Below are 21,888 nucleotides of genomic sequence, written 5' to 3'. Positions count from 1 at the left end.
CGGAAAGGACGATGTCCGCGGCCGGCGTGAGGACGGCGTCGGAGAAGTCGCGGCAGCTAAGTGCTTCGTCGCCGGCGTCGTCACAAGCTAGTGGTGGCGCTAGGGTTTTGACGAGGTGGAGAGGTGGAAGAAGGTTTTCTTGACCGCAGGGGACATGTATTTATAAGGAAGTGTGCGGCATAGCACAATTATGCAGGTACCCCTGGCTGTTCACATCTGAGGGGCACGTGGCAAGCATGCAACATACTCAGAGTTTTCCCACGTTCCCATGCCCGCCAGGTTTGTCGGATGGTTGTTCCAGCTTCTCCGAATTTCAAACAATAAGGATGAATCGTTTAAAAAGACTTAATGTTTGTCTCTGTGTCTTCTGCTGACAAGGATGCAGAGAATACATTCGACAGTTTCAATAGAATGCATATGATTTGGACAGATAGATTTTGAGATAGAAAGCATAGAGAGATTAGGGTCTGATCACATTCACTTAGTTCAAAAGATTCAACAAGGAAGACATAGCTATAAGTGAATGATGTAGAGGACAGAATACTGGTGTGTATATCAGAAAGCGATCAAATCATGAAGATAAGTTGAAATATGAAGACAAACCAAATGCGAAGACATTACAACAATAACGCCATGAGTGAAACACTTCAAACCAAGAATTTGGGTGGTGGCGTTACCCACCGTATAGGAAGTATTAGATCCAGACACGACGCACAATTATCGTGGTGCTCCAAAGTCAAATTCCATGTTAATGTATCCACACTCAGAATGTAAGTCTTCATTGATTTAAGATATACTTTACTTCGTGTGTTGCACATCTAAGTCATCAACATGCATAAGTGTTAGGATGTGTGCCTGATTACAGGACATTTGAGGATTCCAAGATATTTAGCTACACCGTAACTTGCAAAACCTTTTCTCATCCAAGGGCTTTGTGAAGATATCTGCCAGTTGCTCTTCAGTGTTGACGTGAATGATGTCAATATCTTTCTTCATGACATGATCTCTGAGAAAGTGATGACGAATTTCAATGTCTTTGTCTTTGAGTGCTGGACTGGATTGTTGGCAATCTTGATGGCGCTTTCGTTGTCGCAGAAGAGAGGTACTTGTTTCAGATTAACGCCATAGTCCTTGAGAGTTTGCTTCATCCATAGAAGCTGAGCGCAGCAAGATCCAGCAGCAATGTATTCAGATCCAGCAGTTGAGAGTGATACACAGTTTTGCTTCTTTGAAGACCAACAGACAAGTGATCGTCCCAGAAAGTGACATGTGCCTGATGTAGACTTGCGATCCACCTTGTCACCAGCATAATCAGCATCCGAGAATCCAACCAGATCAAATTTTGAGCCCTTTGGATACCATGATCCGAGTGTTGGGGTGTAAGCCAAATGTCGAAGAATTCGTTTCACAGCTAAGTGATGCGATTACTTTGGTGCCGCTCGGAATCGAGCACACATGCAAACACTAAGCATAATATCTGTCCTAGATGCACATAGGTAAAGTAAAGAACCAATCATGGAGCAGTATACCTTTTGATCGAACTCTTTACCATTGTCGTCGGGACCAAGATGGTGTTTGGCTGGCATTGGCGTCGTGTAACATTTGCAATCTTGCATTCCAAACTTCTTCAGACAGTCTTTGAGATATTTTTCTTGAGATATGAAGATGCCATTCCTTTGCTAACGAATTTGAAGACCAAGGAAGAACTTTAGCTCACCCATCATGGACATTTGATATTGCTCTTGCATCATGTATCCAAACTCATCACTATACTTCTGGTTGGTGCAGCCGAAGATAATGTCATCCACGTATATTTGGCACACAAACAGTTCACCATCATATGTCTTCGTGAAGAGTATGGGGTCGAGGGATCCAGGTTTGAAGCCTTTGCTCTTCAGGAAGTCTTTGATCGTATCATACCAAGCGCGAGGAGCTTGTTTGAGGCCATACAGTGCTTTGTTTAGCTTGTACACCATATCAGGATGTTTTGGATCTTCAAAGCCAGGTGGTTGAGCAACATACACTTCTTCTTCAATCTTGCCATTGAGGAATGCACTCTTCACATCCATTTGATATAGTAGGATGTTGTGGTGGTTAGCGTAGGCTAGCAGTATGCGAATAGCTTCAAGCCTAGCCACAGGAGCAAATGTTTCATCAAAGTCAATTCCTTCAACTTGAGTATATCCTTGAGCCACAAGACGTGATTTGTTTCTGACGACTTGACCATGCTCATCTTGCTTGTTTTGATATATCCATTTTGTGCCAATAATGTTATGCTTGCAAGGGTCAGGACGCTTGACAAGTTCCCAAACATTATTCAGCTTGAACTGTTGAAGTTCTTCTTGCATGGCTTGAATCCATTCAGGTTCCATAAAGGCTTCAGCAACTTTCTTGGGTTCTGATATTGACACAAACGAAAAGTGCCCACGGAAATTTGCTAACTGTGTTGCTCTTGAGCGAGTAAGTGGACCAGGTGCATTGATGCTATCAATTATCTTCTCAATTTGTACTTCATTTGCAACACGAGGATGTACTGGACGAAGATCTTGCTCTTGCTGATCATTGTCATCATTGGGAGGATTGTCATCGATCTGTGCATTGTCTTCTGGTTGATTTGGTGCAGAAATGATAAGTTCCTCTTCAGGCTGTGCTTCAGAAGGCATGATTTCACCAGTTCCCATCAGCTTGATAGATTCGCTGGACGGAGCTTCATCTAGTGTACTTGGCAGGAGCTCTCTTTGTGAACCATTGGTTTCATCAAATCGCACGTCCACGGTTTCAACGATTTTATAGTGATAGAGGTTGAAGACTCTGTAAGAGTGTGAGTCCTTTGTGTAACCGAGCATGAAGCCTTCGTGAGCTTTAGGTGCAAATTTTGACTTGTTATGGGGATCCTTGATCCAGCACCTAGCACCAAATACTCTGAAGTAACTGAGATTTGGCTTCTTGCAAGTAAGGAGCTCATAGGATGTTTTGTTTAGAAGCTGAGGAATGTAAACACGGTTGATGATGTGATATGCTGTATCAATAGCTTCAGGCCAGAACTTTCTTGGTGTCTTGTACTCGTCAAGCATTGTTCGAGCCATCTCAATGAGGGTTCTGTTCTTGCGCTCTACAATGCCATTTTGCTGAGGTGTGTATGGAGCAGAAAACTCATGAGTGATTCCCATTGTATCCAGATAAACATCAAGCCCGGTGTTCTTGAATTCAGTGTCGTTATCACTTCTGATATGCTTGATCTTGACGCCATAATTGTTCATGGCACGATTGGCGAAGCGTCTGAAGACATCTTGTACTTCATTCTTGTAGAGAATTATGTGCACCCATGTATATCTTGAGTAGTCATCAACAATGATGAAGCCATAGAGACAAGCTGTTGTTGTGAGGGTGGAGTAGTGAGTAGGGCCAAATAAGTCCATGTGTAACAGCTCGAAGGGTTGAGATGTCGTCATGATTGTCTTCGAGGGGTGCTTTGCCCTAGTCATTTTTCCAGCTTTGCAGGCACCACACAAATGATCCTTCTTGAACTTGACACCCTCGATGACTATGACATGCTTCTTCTTGACGAGTGTGTGTAAGTTCCTCATGCCAGCATGCCCCAGCCTCCGATGCCAGAGCCAGCATTCTGAAGCTTTTGCAAGAAGACATACGGCAAGCTGTGGACCTGCTGAGAAATCTACCATGTATAGATCATCTTTCCGATACCCTTCAAATACTAGAGACTTGTCAGATTCCATTAGTACAAGGCAACGATATTTTCCGAATAGCACAATCATGTTCAAGTCACAAAGCATTGAGACAGACATTAAGTTGAACCCAAGGGATTCAACAAGCATCACTTTATCCATGTGTTGATCCTTTGAGATTGCAACTCTACCTAGACCCAATACCTTGCTTTTACCAGTGTCAGCAAATGTGATGTGACTCTTATCTGATGGACGTAAGGTTGAGTCCATGAGAAGACGTCGATCACCATTCATATGATTAGTGCATCTACTATCCATAATCCATTCTGAAGCACGAGTTGTCGTACCCTTGGCACCACGTGCCATGAAGCAGTAGGTGGGAGCAGGATCGTCCATGTCATCAGCTTCAGCGTTGATGTGGAAGTCATTGTCTTCAGTGTTGAAGATGGACTTGGCAACATAGGTTGTGGCTAGAGCCAGACTTGCAATGCCAGGGTCGGACTCTTCTTCAGACTCCACCTCTGCCTCCTCAGAAGCAGACTCCTCCTCTGAATCCATTTCCTTGCCAACAAAAGCACGAGCCTTGCCAGATGAGCTCTTCTTATGAGATGAAGACCTTGATGAGGGCTTGGAAGAAGACTTTGAAGATTTCTTCTTCTTCTTGTCATCAGAATCATATTCCTTGCTCTTCTTCTTCTTCTTCTTCTCATTGTCCCACTGTGGACACTCAGAGATATAGAGTCCAGGTTTCTTGCACTTGTGACATGTTCTCTTCTTGTGGTCATGAGTGGAAGCTTCATCATTTCTAGAGCTAGATCGTGAAGACTTTCTGAAGCCCTTCTTCTTGGTGAACTTCTGGAACTTCTTCACAAGCATGGCAAGTTCCTTTCCAATGTCTTCAGGATCATCAGAACCGCAGTCAGATTCTTCTTCAGATGAGGAAACAACTTTTGCCTTCAAGGCGCGAGTTCGGCCATAACTGGGACCATAGATATCTCTTTTCTCAGAAAGCTGGAACTCATGTGTGTTGAGCCTCTCAAGTATATCAGACGGATCGAGTGTCTTGAAGTCAGGGCGTTCTTGTATCATGAGGGCAAGGGTGTCAAAGGAGCTGTCAAGTGATCTCAGTAGTGTCTTGACGATTTCATGCTTGGTAATCTCAGTGGCGCCAAGAGCCTAAAGCTCATTTGTGATGTCGGTGAGGCGATCAAACGTGAGCTGGACATTTTCATTATCGTTTCTCTTGAAGCGGTTGAAGAGGTTGTGAAGAACACTGATCCTTTGATCTCTCTGAGTTGAGGCGCCTTCGTTGACCTTGGATAGCCAGTCCCAGACTAGCTTTGACGTTTCTAGAGCACTCACACGGCCATACTATCCTTTAGTCACATGACCACAGATGATGTTCTTTGCAGTAGAGTCCAGTTGGATGAACTTCTTGACATCAGTAGGGGTGACACCTTCACCAGTTTTGGGAACGCCGTTCTTGACGACATACCAGAGGTCGACATCAATGGCTTCAAGATGCATGCGCATCTTATTCTTCCAGTAGGGATATTCAGTTCCATCGAACACGGGACAAGCAGCGAAGACTTTGATTATCCCTGCAGTCGACATAGCTAAACTCCAGGTGGTTAAACCGAATCACACAGAACAAGAGAGTACCTTGCTCTGATACCAATTGAAAGTGCTAGTTATCGACTAGAGGGGGGTGAATAGGCGATTTTTATCAAAGTCTTCAAAACATGGAAGTTTCGAAGACAAGCAATAGAAATGACCTAATTGATATGCAGCGGAAGATAAACTATAACAAGCAAACCATAGTCAAGTATGCAATAACGTGAAAGTACAAAGACTAATGGCAGCTTGGTAGTAAGGATCAGGATGGAAGATAGTATGAAGCCAATCAACGATAGTAGTCAAGCAATGAAGTCAAACAGGTATGACAAATAGGCAATGACTCCACGTAGACAAACTTAAAGTAAGGGGAGTTAGAGGATAGAACGAGTCACTTGTTGAAGACACAGGATTTGTTGGACCAGTTCCAGTTGCTGTGACAGCTGTACATCTGGTTAGGGAGGCTGAGATTCAACTCAGAAGACCGCGTCTTCACCTTATTCCCCTTGAGCTAAGGACACACAGTCCTTGCCCAATCACTCTGGTAAGTCTTCAAGGTAGACTTCTGAACCTTCACAGACTTCGTTCACCGGTGATCCACAATGACTCTTGGATGCTCAAAATGCGACGCCTAACCGACTGGAGGATACACAGTCCTCAAGTGTAATAAGTCTTTAGGTCACTCAGACAGAAAGACTTCAGTGATGCCTAAAACTCTTTGGCTCTGGGTGTTTGGGCTTTGTCCTCGCAAGGATTTCTCTCTCTCAAAGGCTTCGAGGTGGGTTGCTCTCAAACGATAAAAGCCGTAAACTAACTCTGAGAAGCCACCAATTTATGGTGTAGGGGGTGGGCTATTTATAGCCACAAGGCAACCCGACCTGATATGTCTGAAATAACCCTGGGTCACTAAGGAACTGACACATGTTCCAACGGTCAGATTTGAAACACACACGGCAACTTTACTTGGGCTACAAGCAAAGCTGACTCATCCAGCTCTGGATAAGATTTGCTCTCATTGTCTTCGCTCGAAGACATAGGATTTGGGTTGAGCATCACTTCAGTCATTCTGACTTTGTTCACTTGGACCCCACTTAATAGTACGGTGGTTCCTATGACTCAACAAAGAAGAAAAGGAAACAGCGAAACAACACAGTCTTCGCGCTCCATAGTCTTCACTCATTATCTTCTCATGTCATAGTCTTCAATATGAATATCTTCACATACCACCATTGTCGTCAATGTCTTCATACATTTTTAGGGGTCATCTCCGGTAGGTAAACCGAATCAATGAGGGACACTACCTGTATTATCCTGCAATTCTCACAAACGCATTAGTCCCTCAACCAACTTTGTCGTCAATACTCCAAAACCAACTAGGGGTGGCACTAGATGCACTTACAACTCTTCTGCCTGGACTGGGCTACCTTGAGCCTATCACGAATCAGCTTCACCTTCTGTTCAGACTCTTTAATCAAATCTGGCCCAAACCACTGACGGTCTCCAACTTCGTCCCACAATAGTGGTGTCCTGCACCTCCTTCCGTACAAAGCTTCGAAAGGGGCCATCTTCAAACTGGAAGGATAACTGTTGTTGTAAGAAAACTCCGCATATGGCAAATTCTCGTCCCAACTAGATCCATAATCTAGCGCACAAGCTCTCAGCATGTCCTCCAGAATCTGATTGACTCTCTCGGTCTGTCCATCTGTCTGTGGATGAAAGGCTGTACTGAACTCTAGCCTGGTACCCAAAGTTTCGTGCAACTGATTCCAGAACTTTGAGGTAAACTGGGTTCCTCTATCTGATACAATGCTCCTCGGAACTCCATGCAAACATACAATCATGGTCATGTATATCTTTGCCAACTTAGCACTGGTGTAAGTGGTCTTCACTAGGATGAAATGCGCTACCTTCGTCAAACGATCGACTACAACCCAAATCGAGTCATAGCCTGAACGAGTCCTGGGTAATCCTATGATAAAATCCATGCCTAGCTTATCCCACTTCCATTCGGGTATTGGCAATGGCTGTAGGAATCCTGCTGGCTTCTGATGCTCTGCCTTCACTCTCTGACATACATCACATACTGCTACATACTCCGCAATATCCTTCTTCATTCCAGTCCACCAGAAAGTGTCCTTCAAGTCCAGATACATCTTTTTATTTCCTGGGTGAATCGAATACGGCGAATCATGGGCCTCTGCAGAATCAACTTCCTGATCTTCGGGTCATTAGGCACATAAACGCGGTCTTCAAACCATAAGGTATCATGCTCATCCTCACGAAATCCTTTAGCTTTTCCTTTGCTCATCCTCTCCTTTATCTCGGCAATCTCCTTGTCAGTCTTCTGAGCTTCTCTGATCTTCCCAAGTACCAAACACAAATGCTCCTTATGCTCCTCTTCATTCTTTGAGTAGACCAGAATATCATCAATGAACACCATGACGAAGTTATCCAGAAACTCCATAAACACCTTGTTCATCATGTTCATGAAATAGGCAGGTGCATTAGTCAGACCAAATGACATAACGGTATACTCATACAGCTCATACCTGGTGGTAAAAGCCGTCTTAGGTATATCCTGCTCTCGAATCTTCAACTGGTGGTATCCTGATCGCATATCGATCATGCAAAATACCTTAGCTCCTTGCAACTGGTCAAACAAGTCATTGATCATCGGCAATGGGTACTTGTTCTTGATTGTCACTTCATTTAAACCTCGATAATCAACAACCATACTCATTAACCCATCCTTTTTCTCCACAAGAAGCACTGGCGATCCCCAAGGCGAAGAACTTGGGCGAATATATCCTTTATCCAGTAACTCCTTAATCTGCTTCTTAATTTCCTCCAAATCTTGTGCGGGCATCATGTACGGTCTCTTCGATATTGGCCCTGTGCCTAGCAAAAGCTCGATCAAAAACCCAATGTCTCTATCCGGTGGCATGCCTGGCAACTCCTCTGGAAATACATCAGGAAAATCCTTCACCACTGGTACTTCCTCTTGTACAACTCCTGTTAAAGAATTTACTTGTGTCCTCTTCGGCACATGCCGGGATACATACTTAATCCTTCTTCCTTCTGGGTGGTAAGTAAAATCGATTTACTGGCGCATTCAATGTTTCCTTCATACTTTGATAACCAATCCATGCCTAATATCACATCCAGTCCTTGTGACTCCAATACTATTAGGTCTGAGGGAAACACGTAGTTACCAATCCTTAATGGTAACAGATCACACCATAGACTAGCCATATACTCTGCTCCTGGCGAGGTTACTAACATGGGTGACCTAAGGGCTTGGGTTGGCAGCTTATACTTATCCACAAATCCCCTTGATATGTATGAATGCGATGCACCAGTATCAAAAAGAACGATTGCAGTAAATGACTTAACCAAAAACTTACCTATTATTGCATCTGGCTGAGCTTCAACCTCCTCCACGCTAACGTGGTTCACCCGTCCCTTACTGAAAGGGTTAGGCTTCTTCCCAGAGCTTCCATTGCCATTTCCATTCTTAGCTTCAGGACATTCATTGGCATAATGTCCAGTCTTCTGACACTTGTAGCAAGTAATGTGGCTTAGATCCTTCTTGGCTGGGGTTGATGGGTTGGTACGGTTTTGTCCGTTGCTTCCTTCATTCCCATTACCATTCTTAGGGCCACTATGGTTGTGCGAACTCCCTCCTCCATGGGTATGCTGAAAAGGTCCTCCCGAGTTCGGGGTAAAACGAGGCTTCTGCTGAGTTCCAGAATTGTACTTCCCTTGTTCATACTTCCTCTTGCGGCTGTCAATCTGCTGCTGCTTCCCTTCAATCATGCGAGCTCTGTCTACCAACTCCTGGTAGTTGTTGAAGGTTGCTACCATCAACTGCATGCTCAGCTCATCATTCAGTCCTTCCAGAAATTTCTCCTACTTAGCTGCATCCGTAGCAACATCATCTGGAGCATAACGTGCTAGCTTACTAAAATCATCCACATACTGGCCAACGGTACGTATTCCTTGGTGCAAGTTGCGAAACTCACGCTTCTTCATGGCCATAGCTCCTGCTGAAACATGGGCAGTACAGAAATCCTGCTGAAACTGATCCCATGTGACAGTGTCGATAGGATAAGTGGTTGTGAAATTCTCCCACCATGATGATGCGGGTCCATCCAGCTGATGTGCGGCAAAACGCACCTTCTCCACATCTGTGCATCCTGCAGTGGTCAACTCCCTTCCCATTTTACGGAGCCAATCATCCGCAACTATCGACTCGATGCTACTGGAGAACACCGGTGGATTTAGCTTCAAGAAACGGGCTAAGTGATCAACAGGTGGTGGTGGTGGTGGGTTGTTATTGTTGTTATTGTTCCCCTGATTCTGATTCTGGACTAGCATCTGCATCAATGCATTCTTCTGCTGGATGAACTGAGTGAGTTCTGGCAGGAAAGCAAATCCATTGTCACGTCTCGGAGGCATCTGAGGGTTTAGAAAAGATGAGAATACATAATAGAATGGGGTCTAGAGAGGAAAACACTACCCATATGCACATGAGACAAACACAAACAATTTTACTTTAATCAAATCAAACAAGGGCATACAACGGTCTAACTATCGTTACAAAAGTGCTCGGACTATATATACATGGGGGAAATACTACTACTGTTATGGTGGTTGACTAGCAAAATTGCTCGGTCGAAGACTCCATGATATCTGCTCCAGCTTCATCAAGAAAGTCATCATCGCTATTGTCTGGGTCCGAGTCGGTGTCATCGATGATGATGTAATATTCCGGGCAAGTGCAATCATCGTCTTCTCCTCCAGTCGCGGGAAATCCCATAAACACCTTTAGCTTCTTCTTCAGATCTTCATTCTTCTCCACGAGTGTCGTTATTTCCTCCTCATAACCATCGCGTGTAGACTTGAGTTCTTCTTCCAGCTCCGTGATCTTGGTCATTGCCTTCTTCAGATCTATCATGCCTGCGCACATCTGGTTCTCCTGGCGTCGAATGTGCTGGTTTAACTCCTGGATGAAAGCTGCAATAGATCTATCCTTCCTGGTGCTGATCATCTCCCATTGCTCATCTTGGCGCCCACAAATCTGGTAAATTGTATCCTTGAGATCCTTGTGGTAAACTTCTCCAATGCGTCCCATGGTGATGTGGGCTGCCATGCTCTTTCCTAGACTCCAGGTTGGTGCATCAAAGGAAAACTCTATGGGCTCAGTGACGGGTATGAACGTCCTTCCTGGAACTTGAACTTGAATCATCCAACGCTCCTCTTCTGGTAAAGTGGCTATGTAGGTCCCGGTGAAGCTTGGTACTCCGATGTTCAAGTACTTAGTGACTTCCTTCAAGTGGCGTCCAAAAGGTGTATCTTCATCCGGTTGCGTGAACTTGTTCCTTGCATCCGCCATTCCTAAAAGAGTAGAAAAGATGAGGAGTCATAATTGAGAAGAGAGAGTAGTGATCTAGGGCTTTAGCTTAGTGGTCGTGTCCTACATTCAGCGTGTGCTTTGATACCATCTTGTAGCGACCAGACCTCAAACTGTCTGATCTCTGTGCATCAGTGTCATCCCTGGATCGGTAATGCTGACACGCACAATACTTGAAGGATTTATAACAGAGTAGCAATCACACACTTATTACATCGAATGTCTCAAAAGAGAACTTATTACAATAAATATGGCTTAAGGCCATCTAATAACGATAACAGTGGAAGGCTTGGAAGATAAGCGAGTCCATCAACTCCAATGGCATCACTGAGTATAAGACCATGACCAAAGGCACCTTACTCGTCGTCTGAAAAGTCTGCAACATGAACGTTGCAGCCCGAAAAACGGGTCAGCACATGGAATATGCTGGCAATGTAACACATAGAGAGTAATGAACAGAATAATGCTATCACTACATGCATATATGGCTGGTGGAAAGCTCTATGGTTACAGTTTTGCATAAAGCCAATTTTTTCCTACAACAAAGGAATAAATTTTATTTAACTATCATGGTGGTTGTTAAACATTGAGAAGGTTCACCCAACTCAATCCCAATTAAGTAACATCATTAACCCAACATAATTAAATATTAAGTAACATGATGAGATTCAGATGATAATCCAGGTACTAGATACTCAAAACATCCATAACCGGGGACAGGGCTAACCATGATTAGTTTATACACTCTGCAGAGGTTTGCGCACTTTTCCCCGCAAGACTCGATCTCGTTCGCTTGATTTCTCGCACTACATGATGTTTGAGAAATGGATGACCAAGACACGGTCTTTCAGAAGCATTAACTCTTTACTCTGGGTAGACAGTACCAACCTACATCCCCTACATCTGCTAGTCTACCACTAAAAGAGGTCACACAACATACTCAACTATGTTGGAGCCCATAGTAGCTTGTGGCTGCACACAGAAGTTTCTAGCATGAATAATCTCATGATCCCTTTGAGCCTGGGTGGCGGTCCATAGGAGAATCACACGATACACCGGGATTTCCAAAAATACAGGCAACACTGGGTTCCCCAGGTGCATCAATCCACCCAGATGTGAATTCAAGTTGCCACCTTAAGTAAACCATTAAATAACAATCTCACATCTGTCATGGATACACTCACCCAATCCACGTCTACTAGCATAGCATAGCACTATAAGCAAACATAGAAGTAACTCCCAAAGGTTTGATAAATAAAACAGGTAATAGGTTCTACCTCATCTACTTCCCAGAACCCAGATATTAATTAGATCCTAATCATGCAATTGTTTGAGGATTGATCTAATGCAATAAAACTGGGTAGTAAAAAGGTATGATCAAAGTGTTACTTGCCTTGCTAATGATCCGTGAAACCTAGAGACTCATAGTAGCAAGCGGAGCACTCCGGGTACTCTATCGCAAACAAACAAGCATACAATAAGCACTCATCTAATGCACAGGTAAAACTCGAATAAGAGATCTAACCAGAAAGTTCAACTTAAGAACTCCGGTTTGCAGAAAGAATAAAATCAAACGAAGCAACGAAAGTCAAACGGCGAAAGAAACAAACTTCGTTTACTAATCTGGACCTAAGTAAAATTTTACAGTAGCAAAAACTTGTTTGAGTTGGTTAAACAAAAATAGGGTTTCGAGACGAAAGTCTAGGCGCTTGAATCGCCTAATTATGATAAACGAGCAAAAAGTTATACTAGAACAAAAATCGGATCAGAAATCACGATCTGAAATAATCGCGGAAAATCCAAGAAAAAGAAAAACGGACGAACAGGCTAACGAACGAACGTTCGCTGTCTGTGGCTAGCGATGAAAACCGTTTGTTAAAAGAATGAACGAACAGGCGTGCACTAAATAAACTAAACCGGGAAAAAAATAAAACCGATCTATTAAAAAAACAACTGCGGTTTTATAAGAAAAACCGGGCGGTTAACCGGCTAAAACCGGCGATGGATCCGGTGGCTACCTCCGGCGGCGGCGGACTCCGGTGAGGGCGGCGACGGTCAGCGGCGAGGCGGGCGGGGTTTGCGGCGAGGCGGGCGGCGGCAGCGGACGGTAGCAGCTGGCGGCGGCAGCGCACGGCGCGGGCGGCAGCGGCGGGGTGGCTGGGGCGGGGCTAGGGTTTGGGGTGGGCTCGGGGTGGCCTCCTGGCACTTATAAAGGCCGGCCAGGCCAAGTGTCCTAGTCGGACACGACCCGGTTAGGTCGGTTCGCGTTTTTTTACATAAATTTCACGCAGAAAAACAATTAAAAAAAATACTAAACGGACTCCAAAAATCTTGAAATAAATTTTCCCCGTCCTCTAAAATCAAGCCGGACAAGATGGACATTCATTTGGGGCCAAAATGCAATTTTGAAAACCGCACATTTTTCCTAATTCAAATAAAATAGCGATAAAACTCTGAAACAAAATCTTATTTGATTTTAATATTAAATCCTCAATATTTCTTTATTTCGGGAAAGTCATTTTATTCCCTCTCTCTTATTTTTAAAATAGAAATAGTTGAAGATAAAATAAATAAAATCAAATGATCCTATTTTCAAAATTTGAGAAAACCTCAAATATGAAAATAACGAAATCCCCAACTCTGTCCGTGGGTCCTTGAGTTGCGTAGAATTTCAAGGATCAAGCCAAAATGCAATAAAACATGATATGCAATTATGATCTAATGTATAACATTCTAAATTGAAAATTTGGGATGTTACAAATATGCTGGCAGAGTTACACTATAGAGCAAATGAATGCAAGAAACAGTATCTACATGCATATTTGGCTGGTGGAGGATCTAAGTTTAATGTTTTGCATAAAGCTAATTTTTTCCTACAACGAAGGAATAAATTTTATTTACTACAAAGTTTATAACAATATTTGAGAAGGTTCCTCCAACTCAAATCCCAACATTAACCAAGTATCATCATTAAACCCAATTCATTAATTAAGGAGTGATGAGATCAACAATAATATCCACTTCTAGATACTCAAGATGTCCATAACCGGGGACATGGCTAACCATGATTAGTTTATACACTCTCGAGAGGTTGCGCACTTTTCCCCACAAGACTCGACCGCATACATGATCGGAAGATCGAGACATAGTCTTTCTGAAGCTTTAACTCTCTACTTTGGGTAGACCGGTACACCTACTTTCCCCTACATCTGCTAGTCCACCTCTTCAAGAGCTCACACTACTTACTCAACTATGCCAAAGCCCATAATGGTTTGTGGCTGCACACGGAAGTTTCTAGGCTTGAAATATCATATGATCCCTTTGAGCCTGGGTGGAGAACCGAGGGAAAATGACACCAGTACTCCGGGATTCCCAAGGGCAAACACTGGTTTCTCCAGGTGTCCCAACCAATCCACCCAGATATGTATTAAAGTTGCCACCTTAATGTTCTCCAAAAATTATTATCTCTCACAGCTTCCATGTACATCATGATCCAATCCCCGGCTACGTGCATGGCTAAGCAATGTTTGAGCATAACATATATTCCCGGGGTGATCAAAGGTAATAGGTTCCTACCTCAGGTACTACAACCAAACCACATGTTCCCAGATCCTACTCATGCAAATATTTGAGGGGCAAACTAATGCATAGGAAAAACTGGGTATAGAAAAGTATGATCAAAGTGTAACTTGCCTTGCTGACGGTTAGAAAACTCTAGAGATTCGTAGTAACAAGCTTCTCACTCCGGAACTAGCGTAGAAAAACAATAGCATACATAAGCAATCAAGCAAACGATGCAAAGAGAAATTGAGAAAAGATCCAGATCAAACCCAAAGAAGCAAATAACTTAACTAAATAGAAAACAAATTCTAACATCATTATTTTTATGTGGATTAGCTCTTAACAGTAGGTACATGCTACGATTTGCAAAAAGAATCAACTCAAACGGAGCTACGAAACTCAAGATACAAACAAAATAAGATCAAATACTAATCTGAACTAAACTCAAACTTTAAATTGCCTAAATCATGTTCAAGTTGGTTTACTGGATAGAGGGGATCGGTCTGAAGATTTAGGCATTGGTTTCGTCTAATTTGGACAAACGAGCTAAAAGTTACGCTAGTTTGAAGATCAGGGGCTAAACTGCGATAAAACTATTCGCGGATAGGTCTCTGGACGAAAAATAAACTGAAAAAGAAAAATCTATCGGACGAACGTCTGCTAACAGAGACTAATGAATGAAAACGTTCGTTGTCAGATCTAACCGAGTGAACATTTGCAAATTAAGCGAAACTATAAAAAACCAATCTAAAAGAATAAACCAAGAAAAAACCCGGCGGTGGATCGGTTTATACCGTTCGGCCGGTTTGGTCAACGGGGCGACGAGGTTCGGTGGCGTCGACGGTCTTCGGGCGAAGCAGGGTGTCAGCGGCGGGGCTCCGGCAGCTAGCGCCAGTGGCAGCGCGGCAGCAGGCGGCAGCGAGCGGCGGCGCGGGCGGCGGCGAAGTGCGGCTCATGGAGAGGCGGCGGTGGCTCGAGACGGGGTGGAGAGGCGGTGGGGCTCCGGCTTATAAAGAGGGGGCGGGGGCCGACTTGTAGGAGGGGCGAGGCAAGGTGGAGTCGGAGTCCGACCGGACTCCGACGGCGGCGGCGAGTGGGACTCCTCCCGAGTCGGTCGGGCGCGAGGGGGAGCTGGGTCGTGGCCTAGCTCTCAGCTGGATCGGCCTAGTTTCGGCGGAGTTTTTCTTTAAACAATTTTCCAGAGACTAAAAACACTCGAAAAAAATATAAATATACTCCTAAAAATTCTAGAAAATTTCACGTAGCTAAATGGCCTTATTAGTGACCTCATGAACATTTTTCTAGACTTAAATGCCTAAACTAAAATCAAACATTATAGTGCTAATTACTCAGCTAACTAAAAATAAACTAGCGAATAAAATCAAATAAACTCTCCAAAATTCAAAATTAAATGTCCAATATTTTTATATTAAATTGAAGAAGTCATATTATCTTCTCTCATTATTTTAAAAATATTTGGAAAAAGAATTTTGAAAAACAATTTGATCCAATTACCAAATTTTGATAAATCAAAATTGCATTTTTGTGAAACCTCCAACTCTCTCAAATTGTTCCTTGAGTTGCTTAAAGTCTTTGGATCAAAATGCAAACAAAACTAAACAACAAAATGCAATAAATCATGGATGCATATGAATGATCTATGTATAACATCCAAATTGAAAATTGGGATGTTACAAACCTACCCCCCTTAAGATGAATCTCGCCCTCGAGATTCGGGTTGGTCAGCAAAAAGGTGTGCATGGTCCTTGCGGAGGTCTTCTTCTCGATCCCAGGTGGCTTCTCCTCGGTATGATGGCTCCACTGAACTTTTCAAAACTTGATGACTCTGCTGCGAGTAACTCAGATGGAAAACTCGAGAATCTTAACGAGTTTCTCCTCATAGGTCAGATCACCTTCCAATTGAATCACTTCCAGTGGCACTGTATCTCTTAGAGGAATGTCAGCCATCTCTACGTGGCACGTCTTCAACTGGGAAATGTGAAATATATCATGAACTCCTGACAATCCTTCGGGTAATTCCAACTTGTAAAAAACTTCTCCCACACGTTCCAAAACTCTGTATGGTCCCACAAATCAAGGTGCTAGCTTCCCTTTGACTCCAAAACGCTTAACACGAAGATATGCTCTATCTCCGACTTCGTAGGCTACCTCCTTGCGTTTAGTATCTGCATAACTCTTTTGGCTGGACTGGGCTACCTTGAGTCTATCTCGAATCAACATAACCTTCTCCTCAGAATCTATGATTAAGTCTGGTTCGAACAACTTCGATCTCCAACTTCATCCCATGATAATGGTGTCCTGCACCTCCTTTCGAACAAAGCTTCGAAAGGGGCCATCTTCAAACTGGCTTGATAATTGTTGTTATAAGAGAACTCTGCATAGGGCAAATTATCATCCCAACTAGATCCATAATCTAGTGCACAAGCTCTCAACATGTCCTCTAGAATCTGATTGACTCTGTCGGTTTGTCCATCTGTCTGCGGATGAAAGCTGTACTGAACTCTAGCCTGGTACCCAAAGTTTCATGCAACTGATTCCAAAACTTTGATGTAAACTGTGTTCCTCTATCTGATACGATGGTCCTCGGAACTCCATGCAAACATACGATCCTGGACATGTATGTCTTCGCCAACTTAGCACTCGTGTAAGTTGTCTTCACAGGGATGAAATGGGCTACCTTCGTCAAGCGACCGACTACAACCCAGATTGAGTCATAGCCTGAACGGGTCCTTGGTAATCTGGTGATAAAATCCATGCCAAGTTTATCCCACTTCCATTCGGGTATCGACAAAGGCTGAAGTAACCCTGATGGTTTCTGATGCTCTGCCTTAACTCTCTGACATACATCGCATACTGCTACATACTCAGCAATATCCTTCTTCATTCCTGTCCACCAGAAACTCTCCTTCAAATCCAGATACATCTTGGTGTTGCTTGGGTGAATCGAATAAGGCGAATCATGAGCCTCCTGAAGAATTAACTTCCTGATCTCAGGGTCATTAGGCACATAGATACGATCCTCAAACCATAAAGTTTCATGCTCATCCTCACGAAAACCTTTAGCCTTTCATTTTCTCATCCTTTCCTTTATCTCCGCAATCTCCTTGTCCGTCTTCTGGGCTTCACAGATCTTTCCCAGCAAACTGGACTGAATTTCCAAAGATGCAACATAACTCTCGGAACTATCTCCAAGCGTAGTTCTCGAAGTTCGTCTGCTAACTCCTGAGGTAATCCTCCGGTTATGAGCGTGTTAATGTAACTCTTGCGGCTCCACGCATCTGCTATGACATTGGCCTTTCCTGGATGATAATGCAATCTCATGTCATAATCCTTTATGAGCTCCAACCATCTCCTCTGCCTGAGGTTCAACTCCTTCTGCGTGAACATGTACTTCAAACTCTTATGATCCGTGTAAACATCGCAACGGTTACCGATGAGAAAATGTCTCCATGTCTTGAGCACATGCACTACGGCTGCTAACTCCAAATCATGTGTAGCATAATTCAACTCATGAGGTTAAATCTATCGTGAGGCATATGAAACAACTCTTCCATCCTGCATAAGAACACCTCCAAGTCCTTGACGTGAAGCGTCGCAATATACTTGAAAATCCTTGCGTATGTTTGCGAGAATCAGCACTGGGACTGTAACCAAAGGTTTCTTCAACTCCTGAAAACTGACACACAATCCTCGGTCCATTTAAACTTGTTGTCCTTCTTCAATAACTCCGTCATGGGCTTCGCAATCTTGGAAAAATTCTCAATAAATCTCTGATAATAACCTGCAAATCCAAGAAAACTTCTGATCTCTCTAACTGAGGTGGGTGCCAACCACTCAATGATAGATGCAACCTTGGTAGGGTCAACTGCTATTCTTTCTTCTGATATAACATGTCCGAGCAATCCAAATTCCTTCAACCAAAACTCACATTTGCTGAACTTGGCATACAACTGATGTTCCCTGAGCTTCTCAAGAACCAAGCGCAAATGTTCCTTATGCTCTTCTTCATTCTTCGAGTAGACCAATATGTCATCAATGAAAACCACAACAAACTTGTCCAAGAACTCCATGAACACCTTGTTCATCATACTCATAAAATAGGCAAGGGCATTAGTCGAACCAAATGACATAACTGTATACTCATATAGCCCATACCTCGTGGTAAAAGTTGTCTTAGGTATATACTGCTCTGGGATCTTCAGCTGGTGATAACCTGATCAAATATCAATCTTGGAGAAAACCTTAGCTCCCTGCAGCTGGTCAAACAAATCATTGATCATCGATAGAGGGTATTTGTTCTTGATCGTCACCTCATTCAGCGCATGATAATCAACAACCATCCTTAAAGATCCATCCTTGTTCTCAACTATAAGCACTGGGGCTCCCCAAGGTGATGAGCTTGGTCGAATATAACCTTTCTCCAGTAACTCCTTAATCTGCTTAATAATTCCCTCCGGATCATTTGCGGGCATCCGATACGGTCTCTTTGATATTGGTCCGGTGCCTGGCAATAACTCAATCAAAAACTCAATATCTCGATCTGGTGGCATGCCTAGTAAATCCTATGGAAATACATCGGGATAATCCTTCACCATTGGTACTTCCCCTGAACAACTCCAGATAGGGAATTCACTTGAGTCCTCCTCGGCGCATGCCTAGACACATACTTGATCCTTTTTCCTTCTGGGGTGGTGAGAAGAATTGATTTACTGGCATAATCGATGTTTCCCTCAAACTTGGATGGCCAATCCATGCCTAGGATCATGTCCAATCCTTGTGACTCTAGGACAATAAGGTTGGTGGAGAAAACATGTCTACCTATGGTTATTGTCAACTGATAACATCCCCTACTAGCCATACACTCTGCTCCTAGGGAACTTACTAACATAGGTGACTTAAGGGCTACGGTTGGCAACTTAAACTTGTCCACAAATCCCCTTGATATGAATGAATGAGATGCACCAGTATCAAATAGAACAAGGGTTGTATATGCATTAATCAAAAACTTACCGACAACTGCGTCGGGCTGCTCCTCAATCTCCTCCACACCAACGTGGTTCACCTGACCTCTGGTGAAAGGGTTGGGCTTCTTTCCAGAACTTCTGTTGCCATTTCCATTCTCTGCTTTAGAACATTCAGTTGCGTAGTGTCCGGTCTTCCCGCACTTGAAACAAGTAATGTTACTCAGATCCGTCTTGGTGGGTGTTGTCGTGGTAACGATTCCGACAATAAGAGAGGGGTAGGATAAAGGAGCATGATCTATCGAGATGCATATGGGTGACACGGTGGTTTTAGCGAGTTCGGGCCTCTCACGATGGAGATAACAACCCTACGTCTCGTGCTCCGGAGAGGCTTTGTGTTTATCTTAGTATGTATCCGGAGATTACAATGAGAGGAGAACGGATCCCCGTAGTCCTGAGACTAGAAAGAGAGAGAGATGGGAGAAGAAGCCCCCCAAGTCTAGTGGTGGGGGTGGCTTATATAGAGTGCGCCACCCCCTCACCTCCTATGTTAGAAAGTGGGGTATGAATGCCATAATGCCAGCCCGCTATTAAGCCCTCACTATTAGAAAGATGCCGACTGCCTTGCTGCCTGCTGGTCTTCATATATCCGAGTGAGTCGTACGGTCGAGTGGTGAACCGTCATCCGAGTGGATGGTATGTTGCTTGGTCGAGTGGATAGTATGCTGCTTGTCCGAGTGGATAGTGTGTCTGTATGAAATTGACCTGGACCCACATGTTGTGTGGACCCCATGCTTCATGATATTTCGACCCTTCGTCTTCATGATATTTTGACCCTTCGTGGGCCTACCTGTTATGTATATCCCCAACATTAGCCCCCGAATCGATTGCGATTTTGCAGAACGAGTTGGTGTAAGACACAGTTTGGTCCGAGTGATTACAGAAATACTCGGTACATGTCGCTGCGCTTTCAGACAACCAAGGTTTGAACAAAATCTCAATGGATTCCGGCACCATGCTTCCCGACTAATCGAGGTAAGTGTCTATGAGGAGCAACTTGGTGACATTCGTTCATCTCTCGGGAGAGGTTTAACTCGTGATCTGAGTATGGGCGTGTCATTAAATCCGTGCAACCAGATTGACACATGGACTGCTCTTTTAGAGAGATGACATTCTAATCCCGGAGGAACGTCAATACGAGTCGGTTTCAGATCCACACTTGTGAGTTTCACACTTTGAGTCCTAGAAGAAGGCTCAAAACAGGTCCATGGAGGAGCGTTAAACTCGCCTTATAGAATATATTTTTTTGGAGTGATTTGGAGCTGGGCCTACATCGAGTAACTGATTACTCGGAATTTCTTCACGCCTGGAACGTGTCTTTTTTGTTGTTTGGCCGTCACTCGGGTTGGGCGGACCGTTCCGAGTGGATACCATTCTAGTGGGGGCACGCTGAGTGCACCCAGTGGGTGTAGTCCCCGAGACTGCCGTCGACTGCGGGCAGTCGGCGGGAGTCTTAGAGCCTGTCTTTTTGTTGTTGTGTTCATCACTCGGACTGGTCAGGCCGTACCGAGTGGAGATTACTCCAGTGGGGGCACGCTGAGTGCACCCACTGGGTGTAGTCCCCGAGACCACCGTTGACTGCGGGCAGTCGGCGGGGGTCTGAGAGAACTAAAACTCTTCTCAGATGGTACTGATCAAACTTGTTCTTCTCTGACTCGGAGGTCAAGTAATTTTGGAGCTGGTTTTGCATCGAGAAAAATGTTTCTTTCTGAGTTCTCTTCCAGTGGGGGCACGCTGAGTGCACCCGCTGGGTGTAGTCCCCGAGCCTCTGTCGGACTAGATGAGTCGGGCAGAGGGTTTAAGTCTCCTGGTAAACCTCCACGCAATCGACACGGTAAATATCTTTTAGTCTGAAATTGAGTCAATCGGATGCATCTTCAGGTGCTTGACATGGTAAATAAGCTCAGCCTGGAGCTGAGTCGGTCGGAATGATCTTCGTGCACTCGACACGGAATAAATTCAGCCTGGAACTCGGTCAAGCAGGTGAATCTTCGTGCTCTCGGCATGGTGAATGAATTCGGCTTTGAAACTGTCGACTGTAGAAAAAAGCTGGACACTCCAGGGAGTAACCTTTTCATTAGTACTTCTACCATTAGATTTTGCATGAAAGGGGTATTTGTAAGAGCACATTGTATCCGCAGAGGAGCTACATTTTCACCCTTTTGCATGGAAGTGGTATTTGTCCGAGTGGACGTGCTTCCCGACTGAACGAGGTATGTTGACTTGCAAGGAAAGACTTAGTGGCACTTGTATGTCTCCCGGGTGATGCTCGAAAGAGGCAAGTTTGCTACAGAATGTGATATGAGGTTTGACCATATGAGTAACTTAGCCGTTCCCGTGTTGGGGGTGTAGAGGTAAAGACATGTCCAACTGATGGTGATGCGCGAGGCGGCAGAGGGGTGATGATGTGTACAACCGAGTGACGATGCACGGAACGGTCGAGTGGTGAAGACGCGTGCAACCGAGTGGCGACGCGTGGGACGGCCGAATGGTGATGACGTGTGAAGTGGTCGAATGTAGGACTATATATCTAGCCAAGTGAAGATGCACGGGGCAGCCGAGTGGTGAAGAC

This window comes from Triticum aestivum, chromosome 2B, assembly GCF_018294505.1.
Source record: "Triticum aestivum cultivar Chinese Spring chromosome 2B, IWGSC CS RefSeq v2.1, whole genome shotgun sequence".
NCBI lineage: Eukaryota > Viridiplantae > Streptophyta > Magnoliopsida > Poales > Poaceae > Triticum > Triticum aestivum.
Note: the sequence above shows the minus strand (reverse complement) of the source record.